This window comes from Haliotis cracherodii, unplaced genomic scaffold, assembly GCF_022045235.1.
Source record: "Haliotis cracherodii isolate W230 unplaced genomic scaffold, xgHalCrac1.p SCAF_9, whole genome shotgun sequence".
In the NCBI taxonomy this organism is placed as follows: Eukaryota; Metazoa; Mollusca; class Gastropoda; order Lepetellida; family Haliotidae; genus Haliotis; species Haliotis cracherodii.
In genome coordinates, this window is record NW_027266343.1 from 18,447,020 (window position 1) to 18,459,431 (window position 12,412).

The window sequence follows — 12,412 nt, forward strand, 5'->3', positions numbered from 1 at the left end:
GTAACACGTTTTTGATCAGAAAATTAAATTTGTCGTTTCATAAAAAGTGGTGGAAATGTTATATTACTGAAAATAATAATTTGCTTTGATACAGGCGAGCCAGCGGCGGCGTATTGAAGACACAAAATGATTGTTAACAACTAAGCTAGCGTTACTGATTAGTCCTGGTCCTGTCATATGCGCCGTTCAATCTTATCACAGACGTGTTCTCTGGGGGAGAGCTCTGGAGAAACTGCCTTAAAAGTCTGTTACAACCATGTGGGCGGGCATTATCCTGCTGTAACGTGAAGTTACGTCTCTGCATTTGCACAAAGGGTAGGACGTACGTCATTCAAATTGCCATTAACAATGCCACCCAATACCATGACACTTTCACCACCAAACTGACGACGCTGCTGAGTAACGCATGCGTCGCTAAGACCTTCTTTGGGACGCATGTAGACCCTTGCACGACAATCAGAGCAATCCAGATGTAACCTGGCCTCATCTCTGTAACAGTATATTGTCCCATTGTCCCTTTGCATGAAAGCTTAACGTGTTAAATCGAGGTAAATGCTTAGATTACTATGCAAAACTACTCAATAATCAGAAAGGCAGTATAAACGTGTAACCATATTGTTCTGTCAAAGTAGAGTTAAACTCACAATTCGCACAAAAAAGGAAGCACACTTTCACATGTATAATCATTCCATGGATAACCAAACACTCCATTTCGAAGCTTCACACAGTCTTCTTTAGAACCATCGTTAGACATGTGAGTTGGCTCTAATATGTCCCACTTTGTGAAAAGAAGAGGGGATCCATCACTCCAGAAATATGTATCATTGTAATGGGTGTCTCGTAATCCGATCCAAGGTCCATCTGAAATGTATCATGCTTTTTCACAATCTTCATCACACACATACACATGCACGCGCGCGTAAACAACATTATCGGGGTCTGACGTTTTAGCGTTACGCGATTTACTCTTTGTCGCTGTACTTCAGGTTCAGGGACTGTCAGACAGAGTAGATGTGACCCAACAACGAGAGCGCAGTTATTGTTGTATTTTCAATACTTGGTTTACGGATTCGCCGATCAAGAATGTGGAACAACATCCATTTTATTTTTGTTTGTACGCCGAGCCTAATAAGCTAAGGGTTTCCAACGAAATGTAATGTTTAACATTCCTGTCACATTCCACAGAAATTTCAAAGTAAACAATATTAATATTTTCTCTCTCATCCTACTGACCCTTATGTAAACAAATATAACTGGTGAGAACATTGTAGGGTAATATTTGGTTTTAATCTTCTTTTAAAACGGACAAATTGTTTTGAGAGAATTTCCAGTAAAACAACTAACGGTCTAGTCACTGCAGTGTGGACGCCAAGTCGGACTCGGGCTCGAATAGATCCCTAACACTTTCAAGATTGACGTAAGACGACTAAATTGGTGTGGTCGGGTTTTCGTGATTGTGTGTCATCGTTTTCCGTCGGCAAAGGACGTTGCTCATGATACTAAACAATGATTTTTGTCTGTCGCAAACTCGATTATGTCTTTATAGTAAGTAACATCGCAAAAAACATCAGAAAATATGCCACTGTGAAGTCCAAAAACATGACCAAATATGTCTTAAATCGCTTAAAGTTTGAATCCTGTTGCCAATGAACATGTCAATGGTTGTATAAAATACTTTGAATGAATTTAATCACCAGACCAATGAGAACAAATCAAAACAAAACTCTTTCCTCAGCGAACATCTCCAATTTCCCCTCAGTCAAATAATGAATCATCCTAACGCTTTGTTTTTGGTGTTTGGGTACATTTTTGTTTGTTGGAATTTGTTAAATTTGTGACATTTAACATGATAATGTTGCTGACATCATGATGGCCACACTACCCGGTATTTGACTTTGTCATTTCGTGAGTGAAATAACATAAACCGAGAGAGAATATTTTGACAGGTAGAAACGCAATGATGGAATACTTATGGGTATTGGTCTCACCATATCCGTGCCCCTGGGTTCTCCAGACTTGGAAATAAAAGCGACAAAACCATTTCTATATTCATAAGAAATGACAGCTCCAGCCCTTGGTGTCTACATTTCACAACTTTTGAAGTACAATCGAGCATGTTCTTTTCGCCAAGACTTTAAAGAGCGTCATACAACTCTTACTCAGAAGATGTTGTTCAAGGTTACAACATTCAAGGCCTCAGTAAAACTTTCAAAAGGTGGACATTTCAAATTTTGACGGATCAGTGACGTGTGACACTGGTGGGGCAGGATACGCTCACCTTTTCGCGAACACCTGTTATCATCACTATTTCATAGTGATTCATAAGCACATATTTTTTTCCGATTATGGAAAGGGTTGTCGCTTTTATTGTACACGGTTGGTAATTATCTTGTCACCATCTGTCCTGTTTGTTTTCCAATCAAACTACACGTGAAAATGATCTCCATTCCTTTTGATCATTGTTGAAAATGTCCTCAGAAATTTCATATTACGAGTATCACTGTCTCGTTTCGTGTTGCCATGCGCCGCACTTTCGGGGAGCTTAAAAATCTACAAACCCAAAGTGTTATCTTGATTGGCTTTAACGGATGTTATCAAACGTGTTTATCCTCAATAAGAGATTTTTTAGATTTATTTCTGTATATGCGCTCTGGGCGATGAAATACAAAAGCTATGATAGTATTGAATCCCCTTTATTCCATGAATCCTTTCAATGACCTTCTGTTTTCCAAAAGAATCTATCTTGGCAAGTGAGCCACTCATCAACGCTGCACCTTTCCAAAGCTTTGAACCAAGACATCTTTGTTTGGTACAGTTTGAAGAACAGCTTTTCCTGACCAAAGTGTACTTTCAAGTACCCTTTTGGTCTAACTAACATGAAGGAAAAAAGCATTACTTTTCCAATGTGGTATAGTTGTGCACGTCAGTAAAAAGTGCAATAGTTGTATCATTTTAGGCTATTTCTGATAATCCCCCAACCCTTTTCTTTCCTATCAGAGCTATCCCTTTTGTCCTGTGTCATCTCTGCATTCACTTGATTCCCCTATAGCTACCTCTTCACTACATCCGTTTCCTACAGGACATGTTAACCTTACATTAGCTAGCCCCTTCTCGTGGCTATTTGGATCACTTCTTCAAACCTAACTTCCTAATCATTTCCCTCGTCTAGTTCTACTACATGTCTTTATCAATGATCTTCACGCTACTTCAACACTACCTCCTGCACTTTGCCCATCTCCCAAACTCGCCAAACAGCCCACTGTGCACCTCCAGTATCAAATAACTCCCATGTCAAGCTATCTTATGTCTGATAGTTCTAAAGGTTTCCGGGGTGTAAAGTGTATGGGAAATGTATATAAAATCATGTCTTGTAATTCCACAACATATACTTAATGTCTAAGAACACATTGTTATTTTTTATTGTAATAATTTATTGTAACAATGGACAATGATACTCATATCATATTACTTACCTTTAGTCTTCGATGTTTTTGTGGTACGATTAAAACACATCAGGTTGACCTGACAACGAGTCTTGCAGATCATTTCAAGTTCAAGAAGTTGTTCGCAAGCAGCGTACCCTGCAGTGCTGAACTGTGAATAATTTGAGTGCTAGCATTTGAGTCAGTGCAGTCGGGTAAACAGGATAGGCCAAGAGTGCTGGAAATATGGAAATAATATTTATTGCATTTGGTATATAGGAATATAATGGATGGAGAATTTGTATGTTTATTGTCATCTAATCTGACCATGTACCTACAGTGTGATTATCCAAATAAAAACATCCTATTCGACTGAACATAAAACCCTTCCAAAATTATATAAAGTCTCCCAGAGGAAGGTTAATATGAAGGCGTTTAAAGATGTATGTCGTAAAACAATGCTAAATCCTCGATGGGATCCCGTGTTAGAATATGATCCCATCTACCTCTAGCACGCACTGTTCTCTTAGTTGGAGGATCCTAAATTCAATTGGTTGTCAGACTTGGTGACTGTGATTGTTCGTCATCGTTTGCCGAGGGTTTGTTTGTTTAAAGCCGAACTACGCAATAACTTCCATCTATATGACGGCAGTATGTTAATGATCGAGTATGAACCAGACAATCCGATGATTGTAAACATGAGCATCGATCTTCGCATTTGGGATACGATGACATACATCAACCAAGTCAGCGTTAGTCGCCTCTTACGACAAGCATGGTTTGCTGAAGGTCAATTCTAATCTTCACGGGAGTCCATGTGTATATTGTCATATGTGATTGATATTTGTATTGAAATATATAATTTATCCCATGTTCCTGAAGGTACATGTTTCATCTATATAATGATGTTAAAAATGATGTTAGATGACTGCAGTCTTTTGCTTCAATAATAAATGTCCTTTAAAAATATCTTAACAAAAGATGAAATGAAAGAAGAAATGTGAAATTCTTACCAAAAAAGATTCGCCACCTGTAAAGAAAGAGTCCTTATTGGAATAAACTCATTGAGCTTCGCAATACACCAATGCCGACGGAACTGTTTCAGAACTATTTACATTTACAAACTGATAGTTAAGCATTAAGAAACTCATTTCGTCTTCAACTGTGAAAATAAATAACCAGATTGTGTGCTCACCGAGAGAATCCACCTCAAGGTGATCAAGTAATTATCTATCACGTGTATGCCTCAAGGCCTGTTATGCGTCGTCTGAGTGAGTGAGTGAGTGAGTGAGTGAGTGAGTGAGTGACTTGGGTTCAACGCACTTTAAACAATATTTTTGTAAGTGTGCGGGAGACGCTGTGTTCTTTAAATAAGTGTAAAGAACTAAAACGAAAAATGTCACTCAATTTACTCATTACAAGTAACATTCAAAGACGGAAAACTTTCTATGTTCGTGAAAATATGAATTGTGCTTCGAAAAACTTGATTTATATAATGCAATGTGCTGGATGGAAAGCCGTATACACTGGACAGACAGGGGACACCCTAAGAGCGAGAGTGAGAGTCCACCGACAAAAAATAAGAGACTCCTCTTGTCAGTGTATCCCTCTCAGTCAACACATTGATCAATGTGCCGGGAATAAAACATCAAATTTGATGATATTCCCGTTTTACAAATGTGAAAATGATGCACTGAGAAAGATAAAAGAAGTAACTGCATGGTTTGTCAAAAGTGATCTTTCTTCTGACGATCGATCATAACATTTATGTTTCATGATCCCTACTTTGGTTGGAGAGTATAAAAACTTACCCAGGCACTTTTTCCTGGTATCAATTGAGGCTGTGACAGCCACCACCAGTATTTCATATGATATAAATTGGTATTTCGGTTCGTTTGCATGATCATGAACACAATTACTCAAAAGGTCAGAATTTAAGTAACACAATGCTGTCATTTGTACTTTTTGATGTTGTTAGGTCAAGAATGGGCATCGAACTACGATGTACGTACAAGCATTTGAAGTATTCAATTACTCGATAGGGAACGAGATAGTAGTGCACGGGCATGACTGCTTATGTGCATCGCACGTTCAGGCAGGGATTACACGGGCCACGGGCAATGTTGTGGGTGTATTGGGCGTTAGATTTGAACACGAGAAAGGCGACAAACCAAAGAATTATGAATTGGGCGAATCTGTGATTCGACCTCTCGACCATTTGAATCTGGCACACAGATCTGTGCCCTCGTATGTTTTGATAAGCGTTGTCCCAGGACTAGAAGTCCTACGGAATAGGTAAGGTCATAGTAAGCTAAGAACCATTGTGAGTCGTATGAACAATGGTTACGAACACATGTACAGTATGAGCATGTTCACACTGGCTGGCGCAACCGTTGGTATGATATCTGTAACCAGAGTGCGTGAGTGAGTGAGTTTGGTTTAACGCCGCTTTTAATAGTATTCCAGTTATATCAGCTTAATGTGGGAGGAAAGCCCGAAGCGATGTAGGTCTCGGACGTTTACCACTTCGATGAAACCCACGAGCACGGGTATGGTGCTGACAAACCTAGAAACATAATCGGGGTGAACCGGGATTCGAACCCACAATCATAGGTTTTTGGCGTGCCCAAGGGACGCAACTCTGCACAGCGAATCGCGGCGCCTTAGACGACTTGGCCACCCCTGCCCCCTCTGTAACCAGAGACACATTATAGAGACTCCGAGTCAGCCAGTCTTTGTTTCATCCCCTTAATGACGTGCGCCAGGCAGGGTAACAACAATTATCATCTTTTAGTTATAACGTCCTTCCGACCTCGGGACAGACGCACTGTCCTCTAAACCACAAAGGCAATTTCTCTTCACCGATATATCTAAAATTGTAGAGAAACCTTTAAACAGGACATACCACACATGGGGATAAATCGAACAAAATCGGAAACAAAAGACATAGGCCTTTATTATTCATAACTGTACAAAGTGCCAGCAATTCCGTACATTCTATTGCAATGTGAGCGGAAGTCTGGAATTATAAATTCATTACCATTTGCCAGTATTCGAAATAGGATAGGGGAAGGACAATGAGGTAAAAGGCCATCATACTTGCGCCTACTGTCTCACACTAAATCGTATTAGTACAATTAGTGTCCCCCTGAGAGGATACCGTAAGTCCATGTCATTCAGAGAATATATCTGTCTACTACTCTTTTAGACGTGGAATATTTGTAATTTTTAGTTGTGGCTATTATTGCTTACAATCGCCAGCAACTGACGGGATGATGTAAATCCTGCTGGGGTCCATGCAGGTAGCAAAGGTACTGTAAGTCCCCATGGTCTTTTGCCCGTTTTTATCTTGTATTTTTATGTATAGGGATATCCTTTTTAATGATTCCATACCAGTTTTATATCTTTTTCTGTGATAAGTCTAGTTATTTTACTGCCCTTTGTTGGCAGGTTTTTATGTAAGTTTCAATGTATTTCTTATGTTTAACCCTTGATAGTCACGATATGGCTGAAATATTGCCTATGTGACTTAATCTGTTAACTCACTCACTAAATCGTATTATCTAACAAAGCCACAAACTACCATCCGAGAACATTTTGAAACATTAAAACTCTTTACTTCTTTACCATACTGAGATTTTGTAAAGGCATAAGGTATATACACCTCAAAGCGTATCTTCAATCACAAAGATTAATTGATTAACATAATTTAAAAAAATGTTCAGTGAAGTTTCAGACCTATCTGCAACGGACCTTTCGGACCTATCTACATGGACTCTGCTGGTAGCAGAGATTTATTATGATTAAGGAAGGGGTTTTGTCACGCAACACTGCACAGCGAATCGCGGCGCCTAAGACGACTGGGCCACCCGTGCCCCTTCTTTCTGATCGAGCTTGGGTGATAAAGAAATTATTTTAATGTTCTAATAGGGTCTACAAGTCACCCATATGGAAAACTCGACAGAGTTATCTCCCTGGACAACTCTCCACTCTCGACTACAGTCGTACGAAACAAGACAGATGATGACTACGCAACACGTGGTTATGAATAACAACCACTTTATTCTTCACATCGACTTGTCAGGCTCCCTTCATTAGATGACCCGTATTGATTTAACATATAATTACGTGCTGATATGCTTACAAAAGGTAGAATGAATGTGCCAAAATAATAATAATATGACCGTCCTGACTACGTTATGTGCAGGCACAAAACCAGCATTCTCCATCCCCACATCAACACTGGAAAAAGGAAACTGCAAGAAACTATTGAAATACAGAGAATTCCGCAATTCCCAAACACCAATGCCTACTTATAATTGTAAAGTATCATGTCTATGTCATTTGAAAATAATAATGAGAAAACCCTTTTTATCATCATGATCATGAGAGGTACACAGTCATAAACCACTGAAGTTTAGTGCAACGTTTAGTTTTCTCAATTGATCTAATTCATAGTAAATACTTTCCATCGTAATTGTGAAATATACTATTAACTATGTTATAAATATTGTTGGAAAGAATGGCGTCAAGAGATAAACTATCAAAATCAGGGAAATACATCGATCTATAGTTTTAGGCTACCCACCATGGCTGATGGTAATAAATATTATCCAGAACATATGGGGCGCAGATCAATGATTAACTGTAAACATGTTAAATTAATAACCATAATGGGTGTCTCGGGACGTCAATGGCGTTTCCAGTTGTTTCCAGTGTTCTCAGTGACAAGTTCCACACATTTCAGTGAATTCACAAGTATATATAATTTGTCAAATTGTTAATAAAACTGTAAAATAAACTTTTAATATATTCAGTGTGGGGAAAAGTACATGTGGGTAAATGTATTATGAAATGTCTTATGTTTTCATGTCAACGTGGTTGCGAATTGCACAAATAAAAACAAACGTAAAATAGTTTGTCAATCTGTAACACAACAATACTGTTTACCACGCGAGACTCACCGAAAGGAACTTCTACACGAACAGCCCAAGAGAAGATAAGAATAGAAGCGGCGGAAACATTTTAAATAACAGTTACATGTGATCAAACGGGTTAATGTCTCTGAGAGGAAATTAGAGAATAATATAACAGTTATGGGTGTATGTGTATCTGTTATCTAGTAAAAACAAAACATGGTAAGATAGGAAAAAATACATTTAAAACTGACATTCATTGAGTAGAAGTGGCATGGGATAAGCTGTGTACTGGATCTCTTTTTTGTCTTAAGCTGTACATTTGGCAGACAAACAGACAGATGATTTATTCAAGTCTTACCTTAGGTACAGCTACAATATAAACATGTTAAAACATATACACATGTACACGACCGGAGACTAGTATATACAGAATGAAGACAATAAGTTTCTTCACATGAAAGTTAAAAATATCTGTTTAAAATATGGACGTATAAAACTCACCTTAACTTAAGGCACTTTCCATCAATAATACATTAATGCGCTACGGCAAGATAGCATATGATTAATGGTTTTGGCAACGTTGAATGATTGTTTCATTTGATATTATAAATCCGATCTTCTGTACATTAGTTGAAGGTGAATATTTGTAAAACAATCAGTATGTTTAAGATTAGAAGATGGCATGAAGAAACTTCAGTGAGTAATAACAATGAGTGAATTATCTCCCTTGCCGACCGCTCACACAGGTAGTTTACAAGACTAACATTTAGTCTCTAAAATGAACAGATCTTACATGATAAAAGTTGTTAAAACATCTCAATATTAATATAATAAAAAGGAGCCTAGAGGCTCTCTCCATTTTCAGATACTGATTCTGCAGTAATCTAGACTTGCCAAACATTATAAACTTGCGTGGCCTGTATTGGATATTGGATCTGTGTGACAGACTAGTGCTATTCCTACAGTGACAATATTCGCCTAAAAAACTGCCGCTTAGCACATGCGAATCAAGGGCGGATAAGCGTGTTTCTTATAAACCCTATACTTAAAGTCTTGGAATGACATAAAGAAGTGTTTGTTTGTTCTTTAACGCCGCACTCAGCAATATTCCAGCTATATGACGGCGGTCTGTAAATAGTCGAATCTGGACCAGACAGTCCAGTGATTGATGTCATGACCATCGATCCACGCAATTGGGATCGATGACATGCAACAACCAAGTCAGCGAGCCTGACCACCCGATCCTATTTGTAGCCTCTTATGACAAGCATAGTCGCCTTTTACGGCAAGCATGGGTTGCTGAAGACCTATTTTAGCCCTGATCTTCCCGGGTCCGTTTGTACAGGGGGATGTTTAGAACTCTGATATATTTAATGTCTGGTTCCTGAAGAATGAACGGTGACGAGAGGAAATAGTGAGCTTCTAGGACTCTATTTGCTTTGTCAATAAGTTCTAGCTGGGTATACGGTAACCACATGGCCTGTGTCGTAATGTTGGATATCATAGGGGCCTACGGCGGGGGTGTCTAAGAGGGTGTAGATATAGTGATAGGGGTGTGTGTGTGTAAGGGAACCTGCGTACTGTCCTATTTGTCGGGAGCTGTTTTCTTTTCCCCCTGTAGCAGTAGGTTGGTGCCTTTAGGTGACAGTCTCTTGTTAGTGTCCAAGGTGATACTAAACGTTGTAAGTCCTTGACTGTGATTGGCTTGAAGTTGAAAAACCGTTCTTTACCACACCACAAAAGACAATCAATTTCACTTTTTCAGATTTTTAATGGACTTGAGTACTTCTTGGCTTCATTCAGAGACCATTTGGGTTAAGAAAGTCCCACTGGTGTGTATTTTCTGCTGTGTAGTTTCTGACAGGTGGCAATATTTTAAGCAGGGGTCAAATTTCGTGACCTTTTGACCTCTGATGAGCTTTATTAGGGCTCCCTGCCTACAAGGCAAGAGCCCTCTTGTTATTGTTCGATTTATTATTATTATTATTATTTATTATTATTATTATTATTCCGCCGATTTTTGTTCCAATCCTAACTCAAAAACTACTGATCAGAATCTCTTGAAAATTTCCACAAAGATAGCTTAGCTACTGAAGTTATATCCACAAAAATCTCAAGACTCTAGACTCAAAGACTAAGGGCAGACAACTCAAAACAACTTTAAAAATAGCAATTTCAACAGCTCATATCTCCGTCAGGAAAGCTCCAAAGACTTCCAAAATTCTTGAACAGGTGCGGAATCAGATGGCCAACAAATTCTCTACTCATCCAATGTAGCGAAATTGCTTGGTTTGGCCTCCAGATTGGATTAAGTGGTTTTGCACTGATTTTTACCCAATTTCTCAGTACTTGACTCCCAAAATCTCCTCAGCTCAAACTACCAGCTCAAAAGCTTCCAAACTCTCCATACTTTGTCTCCAAGTACCATACTAACAACTTCAAAGAAAACGTATTTATGTGAAAAGTCATGCGTTTTCCTGATACCTAATGTCCTGGTTATTCCAGAACACCAAACCGTTTGTCTATAGGTCAATGGACAACGGAGCTACAGCATTTTGAAAATGGTACTCTTTGGCCCCCGTTCATAACCTTGCCATAACCTTGCCATATAGCAAAACTCCAAACACCCGTAACTCCGAAACTATCCGTTCGATTTCGGCCAAATTTCGTGTGTGTATGTAGAATGGGGATGTCTGTTACCACGCCCAAGTGTAGCGACATAGGAAATAAGACGACGGGGAGAGAAATGATGCATAATTTATGTATAACAACATCTTTCAACATATTGCTCCTAACCAGATCATTCAACAACTGCCAGACTAGGCACTCTTTGGTATTTACATGTGCAATTCGATATTGAAATGCAGTCACAAATCACAAATCCTACATACATCAAACTCTTATTTCACATGTTTTGAAAATGTCATTTTGTGGGGGTGATAAAGGTGTTGTACGAACTCTTCAAACATTTTTAAAGTAAAAGACACTGAAAGAAGCAGCCGTAAAATGACAAATAAGTCCCGTTCACTGCACTTCAATCGCCAGCAATACTGTGTCCTCTTTGCGCTATACGCTACATTATTGTCGATAGACCAGTGGTATGGGTTTATTTATATAACAACTACAGTCAGTAGTACGTGAGCTTTGTGTCTGGTTTTCGACTATGGACTACAGAAATCAGTTATCAGGGTCAATGAGATACAGTGTTAAAACAGCTGATGGATAACGCAAGCAGAAACGGACTATAGAAATAGGTTTACGTTTGCGCTCGTATGTTCAACGGTTCTGCATAGAAAACAGTGTAGCTTGGTGTAAATATCGACATCGGATGTTTAGTTATGTCAAAGCTCATATCTACATCAATTGGCGCGAGTTAAGCAAAGAACTGCGCATACATGTTTATTGGCCTCGCAGCGTGTCAGCGTACCTCAGTCCCATGCGGCTGGGTCGGTCGGTTGCATATTGGAACGTGATCCACGTGCACGGTAATGGTAGCGCGAGGCAGTGATAGCGCGATAGCGGATTACATAAGCTGCTGTCAGCGGGGTCATCTGAGAGCCACGTGTGGGCTCCACCGGTCAAAACAGGACCCCCCCGAGGACACCTCCTTCATAAATCTTTTTCGGACTGTGGGATTTACGGTAGGTTTGTGATTCAAAGTTTGATGTTCCTGAACTCCCCGATTAATTTACTGGTACTTGTCATAATTGTATTACCACAACTTCAAGTATAGTAACAGACGGGTTATATGTTGACTTCATGTTTCGATAGCAGCGATTTCTATAGTCTGTTTCTTTATGGATTTTCTTCACGCTGTTTTCAGTAGTCTCTGCCAGCAGAAAGCACGCATTTTGTACGTTTGTGATTGAAAGTTTAATATCGCTGAACTTTCGGTTTAATTTACTGGTACTTGTCATAATTGTATTACCACAATTTCAAGTAATAACAGACAACTTATATGTTCACTTCGTTTTCGATGGTAGCGACTTCTATAGTCTGCTTCTGTATAGATTCTCTTCACGCTGTTTGTAATATACATTCTGTCAGCGGAAAGTGCACAGTTTCACACAC

General features: G+C 39.1%; 1 pseudogene; it reads right to left on the reverse strand.

The window, feature by feature from the left end:
* Positions 1–640: 640 nt before the first annotated feature.
* On the reverse strand, positions 641–6,750 carry LOC139451776 (C-type lectin Cal-like; annotated as a pseudogene).
* Between the last annotated feature and the right edge of the window lie 5,662 nt (positions 6,751–12,412).